This window comes from Cupressus sempervirens, chromosome 9 (genome assembly GCF_028749045.1).
Source record: "Cupressus sempervirens isolate cs-2001-9-10 chromosome 9, ASM2874904v1, whole genome shotgun sequence".
Classification (NCBI taxonomy): Eukaryota; Viridiplantae; Streptophyta; class Pinopsida; order Cupressales; family Cupressaceae; genus Cupressus; species Cupressus sempervirens.
The window spans coordinates 19,077,950-19,098,206 of record NC_143126.1 but is presented as its reverse complement, the minus strand read 5'-3'; the positions used below and the strand labels follow the sequence as shown (position 1 = coordinate 19,098,206).

The following is a 20,257-nucleotide window of genomic DNA, read 5'->3' as shown; positions in this document are numbered from 1 at the left end:
GCTAATCACAGGAAGTTCTTCACCCACCATTAAGGCTATCAAAGTGGCCCTTCAGGATAGTTTTTTGATGACTGACTTGGGCTTGTTGCATTACTTTCTCGGGATTGAGATCCTTCAGTCTCCTTCTGGGATCACCATCACACAATCCAAGTATGCTCTAGATTTACTCTCGAGGTTTCATATGGCTGACTGTAAGCCTGCTCCGACTTCCTTCCTTTCTGGAGTCAAACTTGAGGCTCAATGTTCTTCTCCACTTGTTGATGGCACTTTGTACCACCAACTTGTTGGGAGTCTCATTTATCTGACTCATACGAGACCTGACATCTCCTATGTTGTAGGCATGGTCTCTCGATTCATGCAGGAGCCCCATGAGTTACACTGGAAAGCAACCAAGCGGATCCTTCACTACATTCAGGGTTCTCATAGTTGTGGGATTCACTACGCAACAGGTATTGAGCTTGATTTGGTGGGCTACACAGATTCAGATTGGGCAGGTGATTCTGAAGATCGCAAGTCTACTTCAGGGTATAGCTTCTCACTTGGGTCAGGTCCTGTTTGTTGGTCGAGCAAAAAGCAGTCTGCTATTGCTCTGTCTTCTATTGAGGCTGAGTATCAGGGGGCTGTAAATGCCGCCACTGAGGCCATTTGGATTCAACATCTTCTCACTGAGTTTGGTATCCAGATCAAACAGCCATCAGTCATATTTTGTGACAACCAGAGTGCCATTCAGATCTCACGGAATCCAGTTCATCATCAGCGGACCAAACACATAGAGGTCCACATGCACTACATCCGGGAGCTCATCCATGGTCATGTCATTGACCTTCGCTATTGTCCGACTTCAGAGCAAGTTGCTGATATCTTCACCAAACCCTTCACTGAGAGCAAGTTCCTTCATTTGCGAGCTTTGCTGGGGGTGCGGGATGCTTCATCTTTTGGGGGGGCCTCTTCCTCTCACTCGGAGTCCTGACCTTTTTTGTATGGGGGGGTCTCTTTTCTCTCTCTTTTGGGAAATCTTATGTACATGGGTACCTCATCAGGCTTGACTTGCCGGGACCCATTTCTACATCCACCTAAGCTTCGCTTATGGGAGGGTGTTAGTGTAGTTTTTTATTTTTCCTATTTTGCTAGGTTTTTCCTACACTTTTTAATAATCTCGCTTAGGTTAATAAAGCATGTCTTATTAGGTGAACGGTTGTGAGGTGTCACCTTCCTACATGTGAGCATCCATTAGCTATCTTGGGAAGATACTTTGCTATCTTTAGTCGGATAGATGGTTGCTCCTCATTGGTTGGTGTTGCCACCTCCTCCGTCTTCCTAGCCTATATAAGCATGCTACCTGGCTTGTATTTGGATATCTTGTTTTTGCATCCTCGTAATGCTATTTTGCTTCTAGCATTTGCATTACTCTCTTGGAGACTAACTCTGTGTTGCTATTTTGATTTTGTATCATTTGCATTCATAGTTTAGATATTTACTCTTTGCACTAGTTTTCTGGATTGTTAATCTTTTCAGATTCTAACAGGTACAACCTTCATATCAATGGCAAGAGCCACATGAGGCCGAGAGGAATAATAATTGGCTATTGGGACGATGGTAAAGGATTAATGATTATAGACACCTCACTTGGTACACCCCCTCATATGGATGGCAGGAGCCACATGAGGACAAGGATAATAATTGGCTCTTGGGCTTAGGGTGGAGGACTAATATATTATGGGCACCTCACTAGGTACACACCCTAGTATGGATCACAAGAACCACATGGACCAAGAGGAATAAACATAGGCTCTTGGGCATGGGGTAGAGGATTTATTCAGGCACCCTAACACACCCCTTATTCTGTGTTTCCTATGGTTGGACTCCATCAATATACTAAATATACCTTCAAGTTTAATTAAATGTTCCTAACCCTAGATGAAAGAATCTTTGTTTTGATATCTCTAATAAGGAAGACCATCTTGTGGATTATGTTTCAAAGATTTCCTAAAATATTGCAGGGTCTCAATGTTACATCCCAAAATTTTGACCTATTTAAAAATTATTATAGTCGTTGAGATGATTAGTTAAAAACTATCATTTTTTCCTGTTCATGTGAAATGGGTAGTTATATGTAACCATCGTTTCTTATGAAATTGGTTGTTATCAATTATTATAATCGTTTATTGATGATGGTAGTTAGTCGTTACTTATCATACGTTGATGAAGCTAGTTAGCCGATACTTGTCATATGTTGATGATGATAGTTAGCAGTTGCATGTTTCTGAATGATGGTAATTAACTAATTAATTTACTACTATCTATGTTATATGTTAATATGGATTTATCATGGGAACTTGTTATTATTGTGGAAATGTTGCACGGGTGATTGTAGGAGCAAACAAAGGGGGGAAGCATTGCTTAATGGGATCTACAAATTGGGGCACTACCTTAGTCCATTTATTCGATCGACGGGTATGACCTCTAACTACCTTGGTAAGGACCTAGCGACTGTACAATAGGATACATACATTGGACACGCATGAGCTATTGGACAATCAATAAAACATTAAACATTTAAATACAATCAAAATGCATACCTTTAAATGGTTTATATTGGCATTCTCATCATTCCACTATATATATATATGCATGCACATTAGTATAAAAAATATGGTGCCACCATAATATTAAGATTATTCAAGCTCATCTCTATTAACATACACAAACATATATATATGCACATACATTGAGAGGATATGAATATAAAATAATCTCCCAATTATGCACATATATAGATATATGTATCCTAATAACTGTAACCATGGACATAATAATAATATAGTGACACCATTCGAAAATAATTTATAAATGTGCAAATATATATATGTGTGTGTGTGTGTGTGTGTGTATAAAAGTATAAATTATTTCTTTTAGTAAGGAGACCTTCGAATTCTTTTCTTCATAATTATAAGTCTCTATAAGAGACGAGCAGTACACTTGGCATCTACTTTTTTTTAAATTAGTGAACCAAGAAGCCGATTATCTTTTTATAACTACTACCAAGAGCCATGGCTTCCTTTTAAGCCTTCTATATTATTCTCATCTGTTTTATGCTCGAACATAAGCCTATGAGCCCACACCCAATATTGTAGTTCTACTTCCATTCTCTTTTCCCTTTTTCTTTCCTTATTTCTTGCGACTGATATTGAAGAGAATTCGAGCTATTGTTCCTGTCATTGAATGGTCTTCAAATCAAAAATCCACATTTGAAGATCAGACCTTGAGAGCCGGCCATTCGGAGTTAAGAAAAGATCTATTCTTTCATTGACCAGGTTATGTGATCAGTTTTCCTAATCTTATTTTGGTATACGTATTGCATTCGAAAGTATAGATGCAAGAATAAGTTTCAAGGATTTTCAAATAACAATGCTTGGCTGTGATGTAAAATAAGTCTATCGAATAGCACATTCGATCAAGCACCCCAAATTATCTCACCATGTTAAGTTTGAACCAAATACACATGTCATGATATGATTTCCTCTTTGTTTCAGCTTGTCTTTCAGATTCGAGTTATAATCCTCTAAAGTTTTCCTAAGTGAAGTTCTTGAGTCTTAAGGACTGTATTGTGCCAATACTGAAATATTATTTCCATCAGCTGAGTTTCAGCAAATGAATTGATATCCTCTATGAATAGACACCTAGGATTCACCTGACTAGTTGACCAAGAAAGAGGGTGAAGAGGTGGAAAGAAAGTTCTGCAAGAACAAAAAAATGGAATCAGATTTGATATGATAATTTTATTACTACTTTTAAATAACTATTCAATAGCTCATGCATGTCCATCCAATTACCATGTTGTCAAGTGAAGCAGTGGTGACTGGATATTAGAAACCCATCCAAAAACCTTGGCCAAGGTCGTTAAAGGCATGCTTGCCTTCTAAAGATCACATGATGTCGGTGGCGTCGGTTAATCAGACATGCTCATCTATTACTGAGCAGACATTCTAAACACCGGTATTGCTCATATGTCTGGACTAATAGTGCCCCAAGCCTAGCCCTAGGGTAGGGAGGGTCTTTCTTATCAAAAGATTGTGTGAAGATTGATATGGTCCGTGGTTGGGAGGTTAAGCCTAAGCTAATGATTCTCCACTTATCCAAAAGCCAACGCTTGCACAACCATTACGAGACTCTCCAATTAGATTTTTGTATGTTCTTCTACCATCCTTTAATATGCATTTATTTAAATATTTTCTCTTGTGAATATCAAATATCATAGAATCAATGTTAATGATTTAAGTTCTTTCTAAAATTATGATGGAAATCAGTTATTTCACTTAGTTGTTGTTTCAGTTGAATGTTAATTCAGTTAATTTCACATGAAATGGAATTAAAGTTGTTCACTTTGGTTAGTTGAAGTATTGTTTACATATCTGTTCTTAATTCGGAATACAGCTCTACCTTTTTAGTTAAAGAAAATTCATTTGTTACACTCAGCCAGATACATAATATTACTAAACTTATTCTACTTATGTCCTAATTGGAAATTATGATTTAGGGCAAAAACTAGGGCAACTAGAAAGGGGCATTACAGCTGCCAATTCAATATCTCAGAAGCCCTGGGCAATGTTGCAGTTTTATCCAAGGCTTTAGTTCTAACTTCTAAGTTTGATACAAATATGTTTCTTGTCTTTAGTGTGCGTGAAGGAAAGGAAACATTTTCCAAAATTCTGAATTGTCTAATTATTAACCACAGTTTTCTTTTAGAAATTTCACAAGAGAACGTGTAAACAAGGTAAGGAATTGACAAATGCAGCTATTTTAAGACCTGCATCATGTTAAAGTTAGTTTTATGAGCACCCCAACCTGTAGAATAAAATACCAAGTATCCTAACCTCTTTTGAACATGGAAACTTCAAAGGCTAAGCAAACAAATGTTTAATCAAATGAAGGAACCCCAAGGTTTACAATGTGTACTAGTGATTTTATGTTGGATATAACTCAATTGAAATGCTGTAATATTGCAGGAAATCACAAAAAGCGACGCTATTCTTTCATGAATCTACCAATTCCTTCAAATGGTGAATGAATTTGAAATGTAGGCTCTTCAACTAATCCTAACAAGGTTTTTGGAATAAAATGCAAAAAATGAGTTTAGAGATCTAATCTGATTCTACCAATGCAAGAGTATTGATGACTTGGTGAAATCAAACCAATTTTTGCTTTACCAAATGAAACAGGCTACACAAAGTTGATGCTATCTTTTAAGGATACGCAAATGAGTTTCAAACGGCTTACACTGACACCATAAAACATGTGAATCAACGAGTATGAATTAATTGAAGTTAAAACTTTGAAACAAATTCAGACTAACCATGCACTACAATTTGCATCTAACGAATTACAAATGGTATGAATTTAAGAGGTTTCGCCATTAATCAACAACAATATATTCCATTCAACTAGTCAATATAAACAAACTCTAACTTATCAGGAGGTAGGAAATCATGCTAACACCCAAATAACACAAGTGTTCACCAAGCTTCCATGAACTTGGAAGCAATATTTTGGCAACAATTTCACAGCAAGTTTCTCCTCCCTTACAAATGAAATGAGCAATGCTTTATATAGGGCATTCAATAAAAACCAAGGGCCCCTATTGATTCAAAATCAACGACCAAGATAATCCAAAGTAACCTTAATTAGGGTTTGCCACCTATATTATTAAATGCTAGGCAATGAAAAATAAAGAATCCTTTAGGAGTGAATATGAAAATTTTGTGCCACATACGATCATAGCAAACTTTCTTCTAGAAGGATACACCCCTTATCCTTTTCTTTGATAGATAATTCAATGAGTCGAGATTCGAGACATAATGATGATGTGAAATTGTTTAATTGATTGAAAATGGGTGGATGCCAAGTCATCTAGCTTATCTTGAAATCTCTTTCCCTTGTCACAAAGAAGTCCTTTGCATTTCAAACAATATGTCTTGATACTCAACGAATAATAGCTAGATTGTATACAAAACATGTAGAGAAAGCAACCTCAATGACGAGACAACCATCTCTGCCAGAAACAACTCTACTGTAAGTTAGACAATTCCCACTAATATACTAGTGAGAAACCATCCATTTCCCCAGGCAAGAGATATGAATTTAGGGTAGGAAGGAAGGAAGGGAGGAGCTAGATGTCATTAAGGACTTAGAAGAGGAGGTGTGGGATGGACTAGTTTTAGCAAGTGAAGCCAAGCAAGTTAAGCAGTTCAACATGCAGGCTACAAAAGCAGGAAAGTCAAGGTGACGAGAGATTAAAACCCCTCCTCATATTAGGGCACTACTATTCTAAGCTTGCAGGAAGATCACATGGCCCCTCCTCTTATTGATAAACTCTCTTGAAATTCTCTTTTTTAGACTTCCTTTTACTCAACCTTCATGGCAATTTTATCTTTCAAATGATCGCCTCTTTGGCTTCCCTTAAACTTGAAATTGTCCTCACAAATTTTCATCTTGGACATCCTTATTTTTTATCTTCCTTATATGGTTGTCAACTTGGAGTGTTGCAGTTACATTTCCATTGCCATTTTGATTTCCACTATGATCTTACTCTTGATCTTCCCTTTTATTTGAAACTTTAATGAGCCTCTTGAAGTTGTCCTTGTTTTGAGATTTCTTGTTGAATCCTTCATGTTGATTCTTGATCATGTAGAATTCTCCATTTGTGAAACGATTCAATATTAGCCTTCCAAATTTCCGTTGTCATTGATGTCACTATTCTGGAACTATTGGTATCGGTAAGGACCCCTCTGTATTGGTCATATTGTTGCTTCTCTTGGTATTGATTCTTGTGATCATTGACAATGCTCACCGATGACTATCACTAACAATTATGTTTTGTGGGATTGTTAGCAGGATTCATGGATCGATTTAGTACATGGCACGATTAATTCAGATACTTTTGAACAACCAATAGCGAATCTGAAATAAAGATATATCTACATGTTTGATGTTTGGCCCATAGGAAAGATGGTTATACCAATGATTGGTATATAAGTGGAGTGCGACTGATATACATGTGATCTTTGTATTATCATGATGCTATGTATATGAAAACTGTGTATGTGATATTGTATCGGTGAAAAGGAGAAGTATACTACACTGTGAGCTGTATCCTGTACATATATCGATCCATGTCTACCAATTGATTTTTTGAATATCTAGCCATCAATGCTAATTATGTATTAGGGCAGTGAATCCACAATAGTTGTGAGCCACACTGGCCGTAAGCAATCATATGTATTGTATAACAGTTACATAATTGATAATACTTGAGAGTTAACCTTCGTCGTGGTTTTTCCCATCTTCGGCTTCCACAATAAAAATCTAGTGTAATGTGTAGCTGCATTCACTTTCTATTATTTCCTTTTCAGCAATACTGAAATATGTTGTATGGTAAATTAGTTAAGTGCTTTAAATTTTTCAACGGCACACTGATTTACCCCTCCCTTCTCAGTATACCAAGAGTTCAACAATTGGTATCAAAGCTAGCTCATTTGGAAGAGTCTATCTGCTCGAGCAAGACCCAAGAGGTGGAACCCTTGACATTGTCATCCACCATGGATGAAAATGAGATCTTATCAGTACACAAAGATATAAAATCAGTTGAAGATAAAAACAAAGCCTTATCTGAAAATCTTCAATCAGCAGATGATTGTACTTGAAAACTGAAGGAGCAGATTCGAAAGTTTAAATCCAGACATAAAGAAGTTAGCAATAAGCTCAAATGGTGAATAAGACTATCACCAATTTTAGATCTAAACTTGAAGAAAGTGATTAGGCCAAGAAGTTTCTGAATAATATAATCAAGAGCAGATCCGATGAAAATAAAAAAAATTGAAGAAGAAATTATCTCTCAAGTCAATTCAGGTTGAGATCAAAAAGTGCGACGAAAGGGAGAAATTGAGTTCCAAAAAACCAGATGAAATCTTGAGTGCTAGGGAGAAATCGAGTTTCAAAAAACTAGATGAAATCTTGAATGCTTAAAGATCACCAAAAGACAAGAAAGGCCTTGGATGTGATATCGATGAATGTTCACATGGCCCAATCCTTGATGAGGACTAATTAATTTTTGTAAGTCTTCTCGTGATCAGGTAGATAAAGGTAAGGCTCCAGTAAGACCCTAGGCAAGACTACATTGCAACCAATGGAGTGGTAGAAGACATAACCCATGGTGAAGACATTAAAGCTCTTTGCAAATGCAACTTGCGTAGCCAATAAACTTTTTCTTTGGCTCTGCTTTGGTTGGTTTGGAGATTCTTGTTATCCTCCTAATATATAGTGTTTAAACTGTGAGCTTCTAGTGAGTCAAGCTATTAGTACCTTATTTAGGGTATTTGGTTAAGGATGCTCTAACTTCCAAGCTTTCGAGGTAAGTTCTTGTTTTGAGTTTTATTAGACTGTTGGCCCAATATAGAACATAATCTTGGTTGTTTCTCATGACTCTTCTGTAAAGTACAATGGATATCAATGACTGCTTTCTTAATATATACATCATAGGATTTTAGCTCAGTGGATTTCTTTCTAGTACTCTCTTTCCTTCTCTTAAACCGTCTATAATATAGTAGTCAATTATATTCTAGAAATCTGTCATTTTATTTCTGATTTGGATGACTTTGCTGCACCTCCTTGAGGAAATCCTTATATATATATATATATATATGTTTGTGTGTGTGTGTGTGTATACATACATTGTCTTCCTCCTTAATATATATATATATATATACTTCTATATATATTTATATCTATAGCCCTATGTATATATTTCTTTGGCTTTTTCAGACTAGGGTTGCCAAGATCATCTATACTGCATCGGGCTCATCCATTAGTTAATTTTCCTGGCTTACGTAAGGTGTTAGGGATAGCTATCATCTATTCTTTCCTTTTGCATGATAAGCTCTATAGAATACTTCAGGTATACTCTTTTAATGACAAATTGATTGTTATAAGGCTATGACTGGTAAGGGCATATGTTGATGTATACTCTAGACTCTAGGTTTGACATAAGAATGCAATTTAATTGATGAAATTTCATTATTTGTATGATTTGAATATATGTCATAAGATTATACTGGCACGTTAGCTTTGCTTTGACACCTAACCTAGTTTAGAAATATGATAGATGTTACTGTTAATTTTTGATATTATGGTCAAGTATGTGAATATTTACTAGTATACATTAAAATATCAATAATAATCTTTTCTAGTAGGTTAAGATTATGCTATAGTTAGCATAATGCTATAGAATTCTACCTACCAATGACTTTAGATAAAGGCTTTGTCTCTTCTTTCCTGATTGCTAGAATTTTATCTAGAAATAATGATGAACAACAATAAGAAGAGAGAGAAAAATGCACAAACGACACAAGATTATCCTAGGAAAGCCCTCCTACTTGAAGGGAAATAACCAGCCACACAACAAAAATACCACTTTTATTAATCAAGAAAAATGTTCAAGTGTGCAATGCTTTTTGCTTAATACAATATATAAAGAATAGAGAGACTCTTCATTACATAACTGAAGGTTCTTCAATTTCCAAATACACAACTATTCGTATTTCCATATGCATGCCTCAAGGCATGTCATATGACACACGTCTCTATATTAATATTAACTCAATTATTATTACAAATGTCTTCTTCAGCTGAACATAACCACAACAGTTATAACTACCATATTTCTAAAAATCAGAGATAAATATCTTTATTGCAGCTACAATCTTCAACACTCCCTATAAGAAAGAGAGAGATCTTCAGTATAGCAATCGCATATAGTTGCAACCAAAAAAAATGTCAATGACAAATTCTCATCATATAGATAATATCTCGGCATAACATAATTCATAGAATCACTCGACATGAAAAGTCTACAAGGATCAAAGTCAACTTACATCACAGACTCTCTCAATGAAATATTGTCATGGACTCTCTCAACATGACAATAAAAAAACAAGTAACCTAAAAATCTATGGAACTACTTAACATGAAAAGCCTACAAGGATCATAGCTAGCTTACATCATGGGCTCTCTTAACATGATGTTACCATGGACTCTCTCAACATGACACCCAACTCCCATCATAGAATCTCTCAATGTAATGATATCATGCACTCTCTCTACATGATGTTCACTATGGTTTCTCTCATAAGTGAAAGAGTAATCATAATTGTCCTTACAACTTTTTCACATGAATAAGAACTCATAATCAACAAGAAAGAAAGTCACCACAGTATGATAGTTGATTCCAATTTAACCAAACAATGAGCTTTAGCAATTACACAACCACATAAACTTGCAGGGAATTAGACATGTCCCTCTATCGTGTAATCTCCCTCTCAAGCTAAAAATACTTCCTCTTAATATCACTTTCTATATCATCCGATAAAGTGTCACCATCTGCGTCTCATCATCCCATTATTTCTTGATTCATCCTGCGAGTTCAACCACAGGCTCCCACGTCTCTATTAAGTCAACATTCACATGATATATTATATGATTTGGAGAATCAAAACAATAGACTTATCAGACACAAAAATGAACATAGGAATATAATACTCAAAACGAAATAGGATCTCATCTACAGATAATAATGATCAAAGATTTAGGATCTACAATCACCTCGAACACCATGCATATTATATGAAAAAAGCATGCCCCACTAGAACATGCATATTATCCAAATCAATTTGCTCTCAATCATCGATACAACATTGCATAAAATTGGATCCAAATTACAATTCACTTACAATGCAATCAATTGAATTGAAAAACAACTAAAAAAAGTACCATATGATAAATTAATAGAATTTTCAAAAGGACTCTAAATAGCGTTCTTCATTTGCTGGAAACCATTTCAAAACCTTCCACACCCTCACAATATGCAAATTCATTGAACATAACACATGCAAAAGCTCCCCTGTTAACGAAGGTCCATAACTGATAATTGCACTGAAGAGATGTCATCAAGAGTTGTAGAGCTTGTATATTACTCGCCTACCATCAAATTTGAATGTTGGATTGCTCCCCATAATTGAAGACAAGAGCCACTTACATCAACTCTCAGCCAAACAGTCATCCACGATGGTACTGATCACACATAAAACAAGTCTGTCATGAGACACTTTTTGTTTTCCATAAGCTTGTTTCATGAAACTTCACTACAAATAAGGAGACTCCCACAAAATCCCAAGAAACGACGGTTACAAGCAAGATGATGACTTTAATAAATTTCAATAATATGCTTCCTTGAACTGTTGGCAAGAACATGATGCGGGAGTATCCTGGGTGTAAGAGCAATCTTGCATCACCCAAAATATTCCCTTTTTGTTTCTTGAATAGGGTTGTCTCAATGCAGAGTTGTTGCTTCTGGAGGCTCACTACTTAGTAAGTAGGTCATATGAGCTCAAAATGTCCTAATTTCAAAGATGGATGTTCATCTTGGATATATCGGCCTACCAGTCAAGGCTCAGTTGCATATCATGAGTATTCGTGAAGTTATTGCGGATTTTTGGTGTGCAATTTGGTAGAAAAACTTTAGGCTCATTTTTTAAGGTCTTAGAGGCCCTGAATGGGCTCCAAAATGGGGTCGAATGGAGCTTGAGCTAATTAGGCCTTGTAGATCAGAAGCTACGGATTCTGGAATGCGGTTATAATAGCCAATCCGAGCAACAGTTCACAAGTTATGGTCTTTCAAAATTTTCAAAATAAATGTTGAGTGTATTGGGCCGACTCTATGTATTTTTAAGGTTGGTCAGGCTCAAAGGTTAGAGTTTAATGTCTAGAAAATTCCCAGACGGCATAAAAATTGCCTATATGAGCAAGACCTGTACATTGTCTAGGACAACTCTGGGTGATAGTTCGCAACTCTGTCTTGCAAATTATTGTAAGGAAGGCACCTACGTGGGTTTGCATATTGCATTTCCAAATTCTGTAATTCCGCATTTGCAGTAATAATAAGAAACACGCATTTTGTTCCAGCAAATTGTTGTTATTTCTTTATGTTATGTGTTCGTGGTATCAAGGAGAGCACCCTTCATCATAACAACAATAAACGACAAAGATAAGTGATGAAATCACTATTAGAAATAAATTTGATTAAAAAAGACTTGATTTTTCCCTCCTTTATGAGGCAATCTAGCTTGGTGATCGACGCCATGGCCTCTTTCATAGCACCCAAATCCATGTTCAAAATTGCCTCTTCCTGCCATGATTGAACAGACGAAGCAGCCAAAAATTCATGCACACAATGCCAGAGATACTTCGATCACTAAAAATCATGCATGAAAGATAACTGACGATGTCAGAGATTCTTCAATTACTAAATCATACAAGGTCTCTAGTCCCGTCTAAAATGGTAGAACATTTATCCTAGAGTGCATTTTCTCTCCCTTATCACACTTGATTGCCTTGGGCATATCACGAATAGTAATACCTCGGGTATACCGCATAACAACATCCTATTGGCCTCCCCTTGAAGGTTGATTAGGCAACCATTTTACTTGCAAATATAACGAGTAAATAAAAAATGCCTACATCAACGCACCACCAAAAAATTTCAAAGTGATGTTCTCTTCCCTTGGAAATCTATTAGAAGATGACAACAATCCACCAAACATCATATTGTCCATAATTTTCCCTTTTTTATGTCCTTTTTCCTTCCTTGATTCTCTTTTTAGGAATAGTTTTCACCAGTAACAGGAGTCGACCCACCTCAGAGACTCTTTATCTATAACAGAGTCGTTGCAACAACTAGACTCCAAGTCTAACAAGACTGATATAAGGAAGACTTTCAATCATTGGGCGTAAGAGACATCAACTACTGATGGAGAGTACAATAGCAAGAAAAACTAATAAAGAGACAGATGATATAAATTAATGAAGCTCTATTAAAGCTACCAAAAGAACAAAATAAGAAAACATAATAATACATATGAGAGAAACTGAATCAATAGAGACATGTATCAATTTCTCTTACAGCTATCAAAATCAATAATGATATGAATTTATGTTATCAAACATGGCTTTGATACCATGTTAGAGTTTTGTCTACAAATAATGGTAAACAACAATAAGAGGAGATAGAGAAATGCACAAAAGACACACAACATTATCCTAGGAAAACCCTTCAACATGAAGAGAAAAACCTAGCCACACAACAAAAATACCACTCTTCTTTTATCAACAAAAAAGTTCAAGTATACAATGCTTTTCACTTGATACAATATATAAAGAATAGAGAGACTCTTCATTACATAATTGAAGGTCTCTCCAATTTTCAAATAGACAACTCTTTGTATTTCCATATGCATGCCTCAACACATGTCGCATGACATATGTCTCTATATTACTATTAACTCAATTACTATCACAAATGTCTCTTTCAGTTGAAGGTGACCACAAAGGTTATAACAACCATATTTCTAAAAATGAGAGATAAAGATCTCTATGGCAGCTAGGATCTTCAACACTGATACAAGTAAATTCTATCTTGAGTTTCAATAATGAAGGTTTGTTGGAATATTTGCTAACCCGCACCAAAAAGAGGAAGCATGTTTGTTTTCTACAGGTTTTAATAGAAATATGAAGATAAGGGAGAAGCAAACAACAAGTGTGCCTTCCTCCAAAAATCAGGGATTGTCTTTAGATATAATTTGTTATTATAAACCAGTGATAATATAAGTATGCCTGGTTATCTAGTACTAGGATACACTATGTAATGTTGGCGGATTTAGTTCATCCTTCATATTGTGAAGGCAAGATTTGTTAATGTAACTGAAGAACTATAGATTTTTTAATAGAGGGTTAGTGATCCTCTTTAGCTTTTGACCCGCAAATACAAGTGTGAGATTTGTATTCTAATAATCTGGACTTAATAAGTCTCAGACTAGATTGAAAGTTTTCTTTACTCCATTTGTTCCTACCAGTGCCCGCATCAAGCAGAGTTGTCTTTGATAATTTTATTTAAGAATAATAAAACTCTTGGCTCCAACCTATTACTTATCAAACAAAAAACAATACGATTGCTTTACTTTAGATGCAACTTTTAATTTACCTCCTCAAGCTACCAATTGTTATTTCCGATATTTTATTGTTTAGTTTTTACTTTGAAAAGCACTGATTGTTATATACTTATTTGTTAAATTTTTAATAATTTCATATGTAGACATAAATATAATATTTAGATTTTCATTCTTTCACTAAAAATAAATCGCAGTTTTGAAGAAACCAAAAAATCATGATATTGACATCAAATGCTTCTCCTTTTTAGTTGGCAATGTAGGTTTTGCTTATTCTTTGCTATGCTTTTACTTTGAAAGGTGTAGTAACTAAAACAAATATCTTAGATATATGTATCTAATAAATGTCTAAAGACATCACTCTACAAAGCTTTATACTAGTGATTTTATTTATTATTATTACATATAGAGATATGGACATAAAATTTAATGATTTTATTTATTATTATTATTACATATAGAGGTATAACATATAGCTTCATTTTGTAATCACTCAATTATCAAATAATGAAATTTCATAACATGGTATCAAAGCCAAAATGATCCTTTGATGAATTTTTTATTTAATTCATGTTTCTTACCTAGACCTTTCTTCTTGATTTCTTTTTCAAATTTTTAATGAAAAGACAGATTGTGTTCTTGGTCGTGACGGTTTATTCAAGCGATCAAATAAGTTTCTTTTGGGCGATTGGCAAAAGGCTGTATTACCAAGAGACTCGTCTCCCTCCCTAGGAGACGGAGACATGTCTCAGAGACTTTGCGTCTCTGGAGACCTCAAAAAAGGTTGGAAGTCTCCTAGAGTCTCCAAGTCTCTCAATCCAAATAGTGAAGTCCCCCCAAATTCTCCTGATAAAACAAATAAATGTAAAATATAATGATTAAATTATTTTATGTATTTTGGTTCTTATTTTTTATGTTTTTAATGCAAAAATTAAAACCACCGGCAATTTAAATGATTTAATCATTTTAATATTTTATTTAATAATTTTAAATACATTAGAAACATTTTTTATTTTATTTTTTTAATTCCAAAATCCAACCCGACCAACAATAATTAGAAATATTTAAATAATAATATGGAACCCAACATGGAGAGTGATTATAGCTGAAGACCTTGAGATGGATCATTACAACCATGTGGAGTAGATGATAGTATCATCACCATACTAGGTACTAGATTGATTTCTGATTTTTGTTTACAATACTAAGTTTTTTAGTTTTTCTTTGCATATCAGTGATTTAGCATCAAAATATAATTTTTTAAATTTAAAATTTGAATATGAAATGATAATCTGAATGATTCTTGATCTGACATGATGATGATCATATGCGATATTCAGAAATCAGATGACTATGAGATAGAGTAGTATGATTATGTGAGTTTTGAACTATCGGAGACTATATTAATGTGACATTACTATTAGTATTTACTTCAGTCTTTTAGTTTTCCAGTTATACTATTTTGTATTTAGTAATTAGACACTTTAAACTATTAAAAAAGAATTGCCCTCTCCAAGTGCCCCTGTCTCCTATATTTTAAAAATAGTCGTACTAATACTAGTACCAGTACCAAAGACCTCCGAGTCTCCCCGTCTCCCGGTAACCTTGGCAAAAGGTCATGTTTCATTTTTGTTGTTTTTGTGAGTCCTGAAATAGTTTCCCACACTTTTTTTGGGTAGCCAAAGAAGATTTTGCAAATTTGCTAGAGACACTTTTTTTCCCTATAATTGGTCTTTTGGGGGGAGGTTAGATGAGCTCACATTTTTGCAGAATCCATGACCTTCTTCAAGCTTGAGTAGGATTCTACATGTTTTTGCAATAACAAGGGTTTTTCGATGGTATGGTTAAGCACGTGCAATGGATCTTTCTATTTTCTTTCTCCATGCAAGGTTTTCTTCTTCTTTACCGCATGACAACGTTGCACATTTCCATGCAATTTTTCGTTTCTGGAAATCACAACTTGGGCTTCCAAAAAAAATTGCATCAGATCTCTCAAAAGTTCTAAGAATTGTTTTCTTTGCTCCCATGCAACATACAAGGACATTGCAGATAATCTTCAGCAATTGAAAAGACTTTTTTGGGGGTTGCATTTTTGCTACGATGGTTCAAGGACATTTCACAGCCAGGACAAAAACTCTCGACTTTTTTTTGAGAAAGATGAAGAATTTTTTGCTTTTCACATGCTCTCATTTCCTAGGCTTTTGTGATTAAGGTTTTTTTGTGCAGAGGTGTTATGGTGTAGACGAGTTCCTTCTTTAGCTAGGGTCTGTACTATGTACCAAGATTGCAGATCCTAGGTTTATTAGATTTTTGATAAAAACTAAAGAATATAGTTAACTTTAAAAAAGGCTTTTACCATTTTTCCTCAAAAAAAAAGTTTTGTATTCTATGCACCTTTGTTTTGGGCTTCATGTCATGGGTTGAATGGTTTTAACCTGAAAATCATTTTTTTCTCGATGTTTGTGTCAGCTCTTCACTAAAGGTTTTTAGCTGGTTAATGGTAGAAAAAACAGAATTTTTTTGAAGCTCAAGTTTGCCTCATTTTTTGTGCACAGGAAAATGAGGGATGGCAACGTTGACCAACATCATGTTGGAGGGCAATCAACAATTCACCAGTAGGAACAACAATACCTAGAAGCAGAGGAAGCCCTTGATTTTTTAGTACCATTGCTTAGACTGCCTTGTTTGGGTAACTCTACTCCCCCTATAGCGACAGGCCAAGATCAAGACAAATTTGACGAACGTGTTAAGTAACCAAGAAGCAATTATGTTGCTAAAGTTATCCATCACTAATGAGATGCTTCTAGAAGTCCCAACTGGCAAGTTTGGTGCCGAGATTTGGGCGCAGCTGAAAAGTCTCCATGAAACTTCTGAAAAGATAAGCTTTATTTTTGTAGAATATGTTGTTTACCCTTATAATGGATGAAAAGATGACTTTGCATGAGCATTTTATGAAGATCAAGGATATACAAGATTAACTAGAGGCTATTTGTCACAAGATGGAAGAGGAGATACTGGTGATTATACTATAGAGTCTACCTAAGTCCTTCAAACGTTTTATTCAGATGCTCAAAATTACCCCCGATAATATGACTTGAAATTTGATGAGTTGTGCAATAAGCACTAATGACATGTGAGTGTAGAACAGGCATTTACTGCCACAAAAAATGGTGAGAGTAAAACAGGCATTTACTGCCACAAATAAATGCAAAGGTGTGTCCACCCTATAGAAATGATAGTGCACATCTGAGGGGGGTTCCAAGCAGAGTATCACTTGTCACTATTGTGGGAAGCTTGATCATATCCAGAGATTCTGCAAAAAGCAGTCGATTGATCAAAAGTCCAACTAGGGAGAATATCAATAGCAAGCTCATGTAGCATAGCAATTTGAGTCAGCCTTCACGTGCTCATGGTGAAATGACTTGGAAGTTTTGTTTTTTGTCAAGGTAGTTAGTAAAATGACCATTAAGGGAGGGTAATAAAGTAATTACTTTTATATTAATGGTCATTTATGCATATTTAGTCTATTAGGTAGTTTTTAATTTCTCAGTTAGTTGTTTTAGTTCTTTTAGTATGTTTCTATTTCTTTTTAAAAAACTTTTTTTATTGTTTCTCCTTATAAGAAGACTATAGCTCCATGTTGTAATCACTCAATTATCAAATAATGAAATTTCGTAACATTATCTACATTATTTACTTCATCCTTGTTTGAAGAGTTATTTTATGTTTTCTATAGATTATGTAACCTTCAATTCTACCTTTGAAACAACACCATTAAATTATTTATTTATTAAAACTAAAATATTTGGGGCTATTAAAGCTTTCTAGTTATGTGTTGCAATTAATTTTGTTTTAGATACATAGAAAGAACAGATAAGTATATTTTAATTTACTTGAAAGGTGCTTTATTTTACTTTACAGCTATTTAGTTTACTATATATTTACAAAATTTAATGTCTTTTCTATAGAGCTGCTCTATTTATTACGTATTTTATTTACTTTTAAGAGCTATTTAAAGTTTTCATGTCTTTGCATTTAAAAAAACAGATCATCAACTATAATAGTTTTTCTTTCACTGCCACAACATCAGATGCTTCTCCTTGCTGCTGCCACTATAGGTTATGCCTCTCAAGAAAAATTAATTGCCAAGAATTTTTTCTCCACATGTGAGCATCAAGAGATATTTTTAGATAATGACTTCAACTAACTTACAGTAGAAATAAACATGTCATAATGTAGGGCTAGCTACATATGTTTATAAACCTACCATGAGAAGGCAACTGTGCACACTGAAAATTAATTAAATATCATCCCAACTTCCAAGGATTATACTTGACCATATGTATTTGTTTTACCAAATATACAAATATATTGACTGCAAAAGCATATCAATCATAGCTAACATACCATATTGTATATGTTAAGTACTTCTAGTTTTGATTGTGTGAGATTTTTTGAATCAATGTTTTGGATCACACTTTATGATCCATCATCAGAAAACCACAGTAAGAGAGCATCAGAAAGTGATGAATGGTTGCGGATCAAACTGGGAATAAAGGATAAAAAGAGAGAGCAAGATAGGGATAGGGTGAACGAAAACCAAGGAGGGAGAAAGAGGGAAAGAACCTAAACGGGGTTGAAGCGAAAAGGTGGGAGGGAGAAGGTATAAGGCTACAAGGAGAAACAACAATAAAGAGGGACGGCTAAAACATTAACAAAAAACTAAGAGACAACTAATTAACAAACAAATTTTACACACACACACAAGGAGAGAAGATAAAACGTTAAAAAATCAAATGGAGAAGAGAGAAAAATAAAACAAGAGAAAAAAAACTCACAAAATAAGTAAAACCCTAAAATACAAGAAAAAAGAAAATGTAAACATATATATATATATATATATATATATATATATATATATATATATATATATATATATATATATATATATATGTTTGTATGTATATGTATATATATATATTAGAAAGAAAATAAAAAATAAATATAATAAAATAACTAAAAAATTAAAGAGTAAACAAAGTAAATACAAAACACAAAAAGGAAACAAATAAAACTAGAAATATATAAGGGCACAAATTAATGTATATATATACATATATATACACAACTACATATATATAACTATATTAGTATTAATATATATATAATTATATATTATGTATCTTGTATAAACTCATTATATATATTATTTGTTTGTTAATTAGTTGTCTTTTAGTTCACCCTATCCCTATCTTGCTCCCTCTTTTTATCTTTTTTATCCCAGCTTGATCTGCAACCATTCATCACTTTCCAATGCTCTAGCCTCTCTTGCTGTGGCTCTCTTACTATGGTATCCTGATGATGGATCACATGATGATGGATTATAGAGTGTGATCCGAAATGTTGATTCAAAAAATCTCACACAATCAAAACCAGAAGCACTTAACATAAATCAAATGGATTGTAGAAAACTGATGTTCTTGATACCATATTGTGTCAAGAACATGTTACAACAAATATACTGCTGCAAAAAGAGGAAATTTCAATATATCATAAGCTTAAGATATAGATTATAAATTGTTGTTATATTTTTTTACACGGCTAATGAGACTTGGCAATTGATCTTATGATGACAATTTAGACATCGTGGTGTGCACTTAGTTTATACACTTTATTTTATTTCTAAGAAGCACTATTTTTCATTTTTATATTGCATTTATCCAATTATAAGAAACTTCAAGATTAGAATCTTACAATTCACTATAGCTAATGGCACGAATAGTTGCAAAATATTGGAAAAAACCGTTTACTTATGTTCCTCATTGGATTTCTGTTGCTCTCAAGTTGTCATTTATATTAAGGTTTTGAATTTTTTGTTTCTCAAACTACATTAGAATTTTCAATTTTTCTACTGCCACCTAAATAATTTGTGCTTTTATAAGGGGAATGAGAGTTTTGATTTAGATTAAGCATAAAAATGTAATGTGGTTTTAATCCAAGGTTACAATTATCAAAAACTGAAAGGAGGTAGTTTTACATTCACCTTATTTCTATATCATAAATACAAGTTTGAGGAAGTTCCTTTCGGTCTCTAGAACCAATCTTGGGACAGCCTCCACAATTTCTGCATGGTATCAAAGTCAAATCAGAAGCCTCCAGCACTAATTGTGGCTCAAGGGGAGCTTCAGAAGAAAATGAGCCACGCT

At 34.3% G+C, this 20,257-nt stretch overlaps 1 protein-coding gene across 8 annotated transcripts in view; it reads right to left on the bottom strand.

Annotated features, from left to right (window-relative positions):
• Window positions 1–20,257, bottom strand: part of LOC149537428 (DHHC-type zinc finger family protein) — a 67,173-nt gene that overhangs the window by 7,551 nt on the left and 39,365 nt on the right. The gene's annotated exons all lie outside the window — the stretch shown is intronic.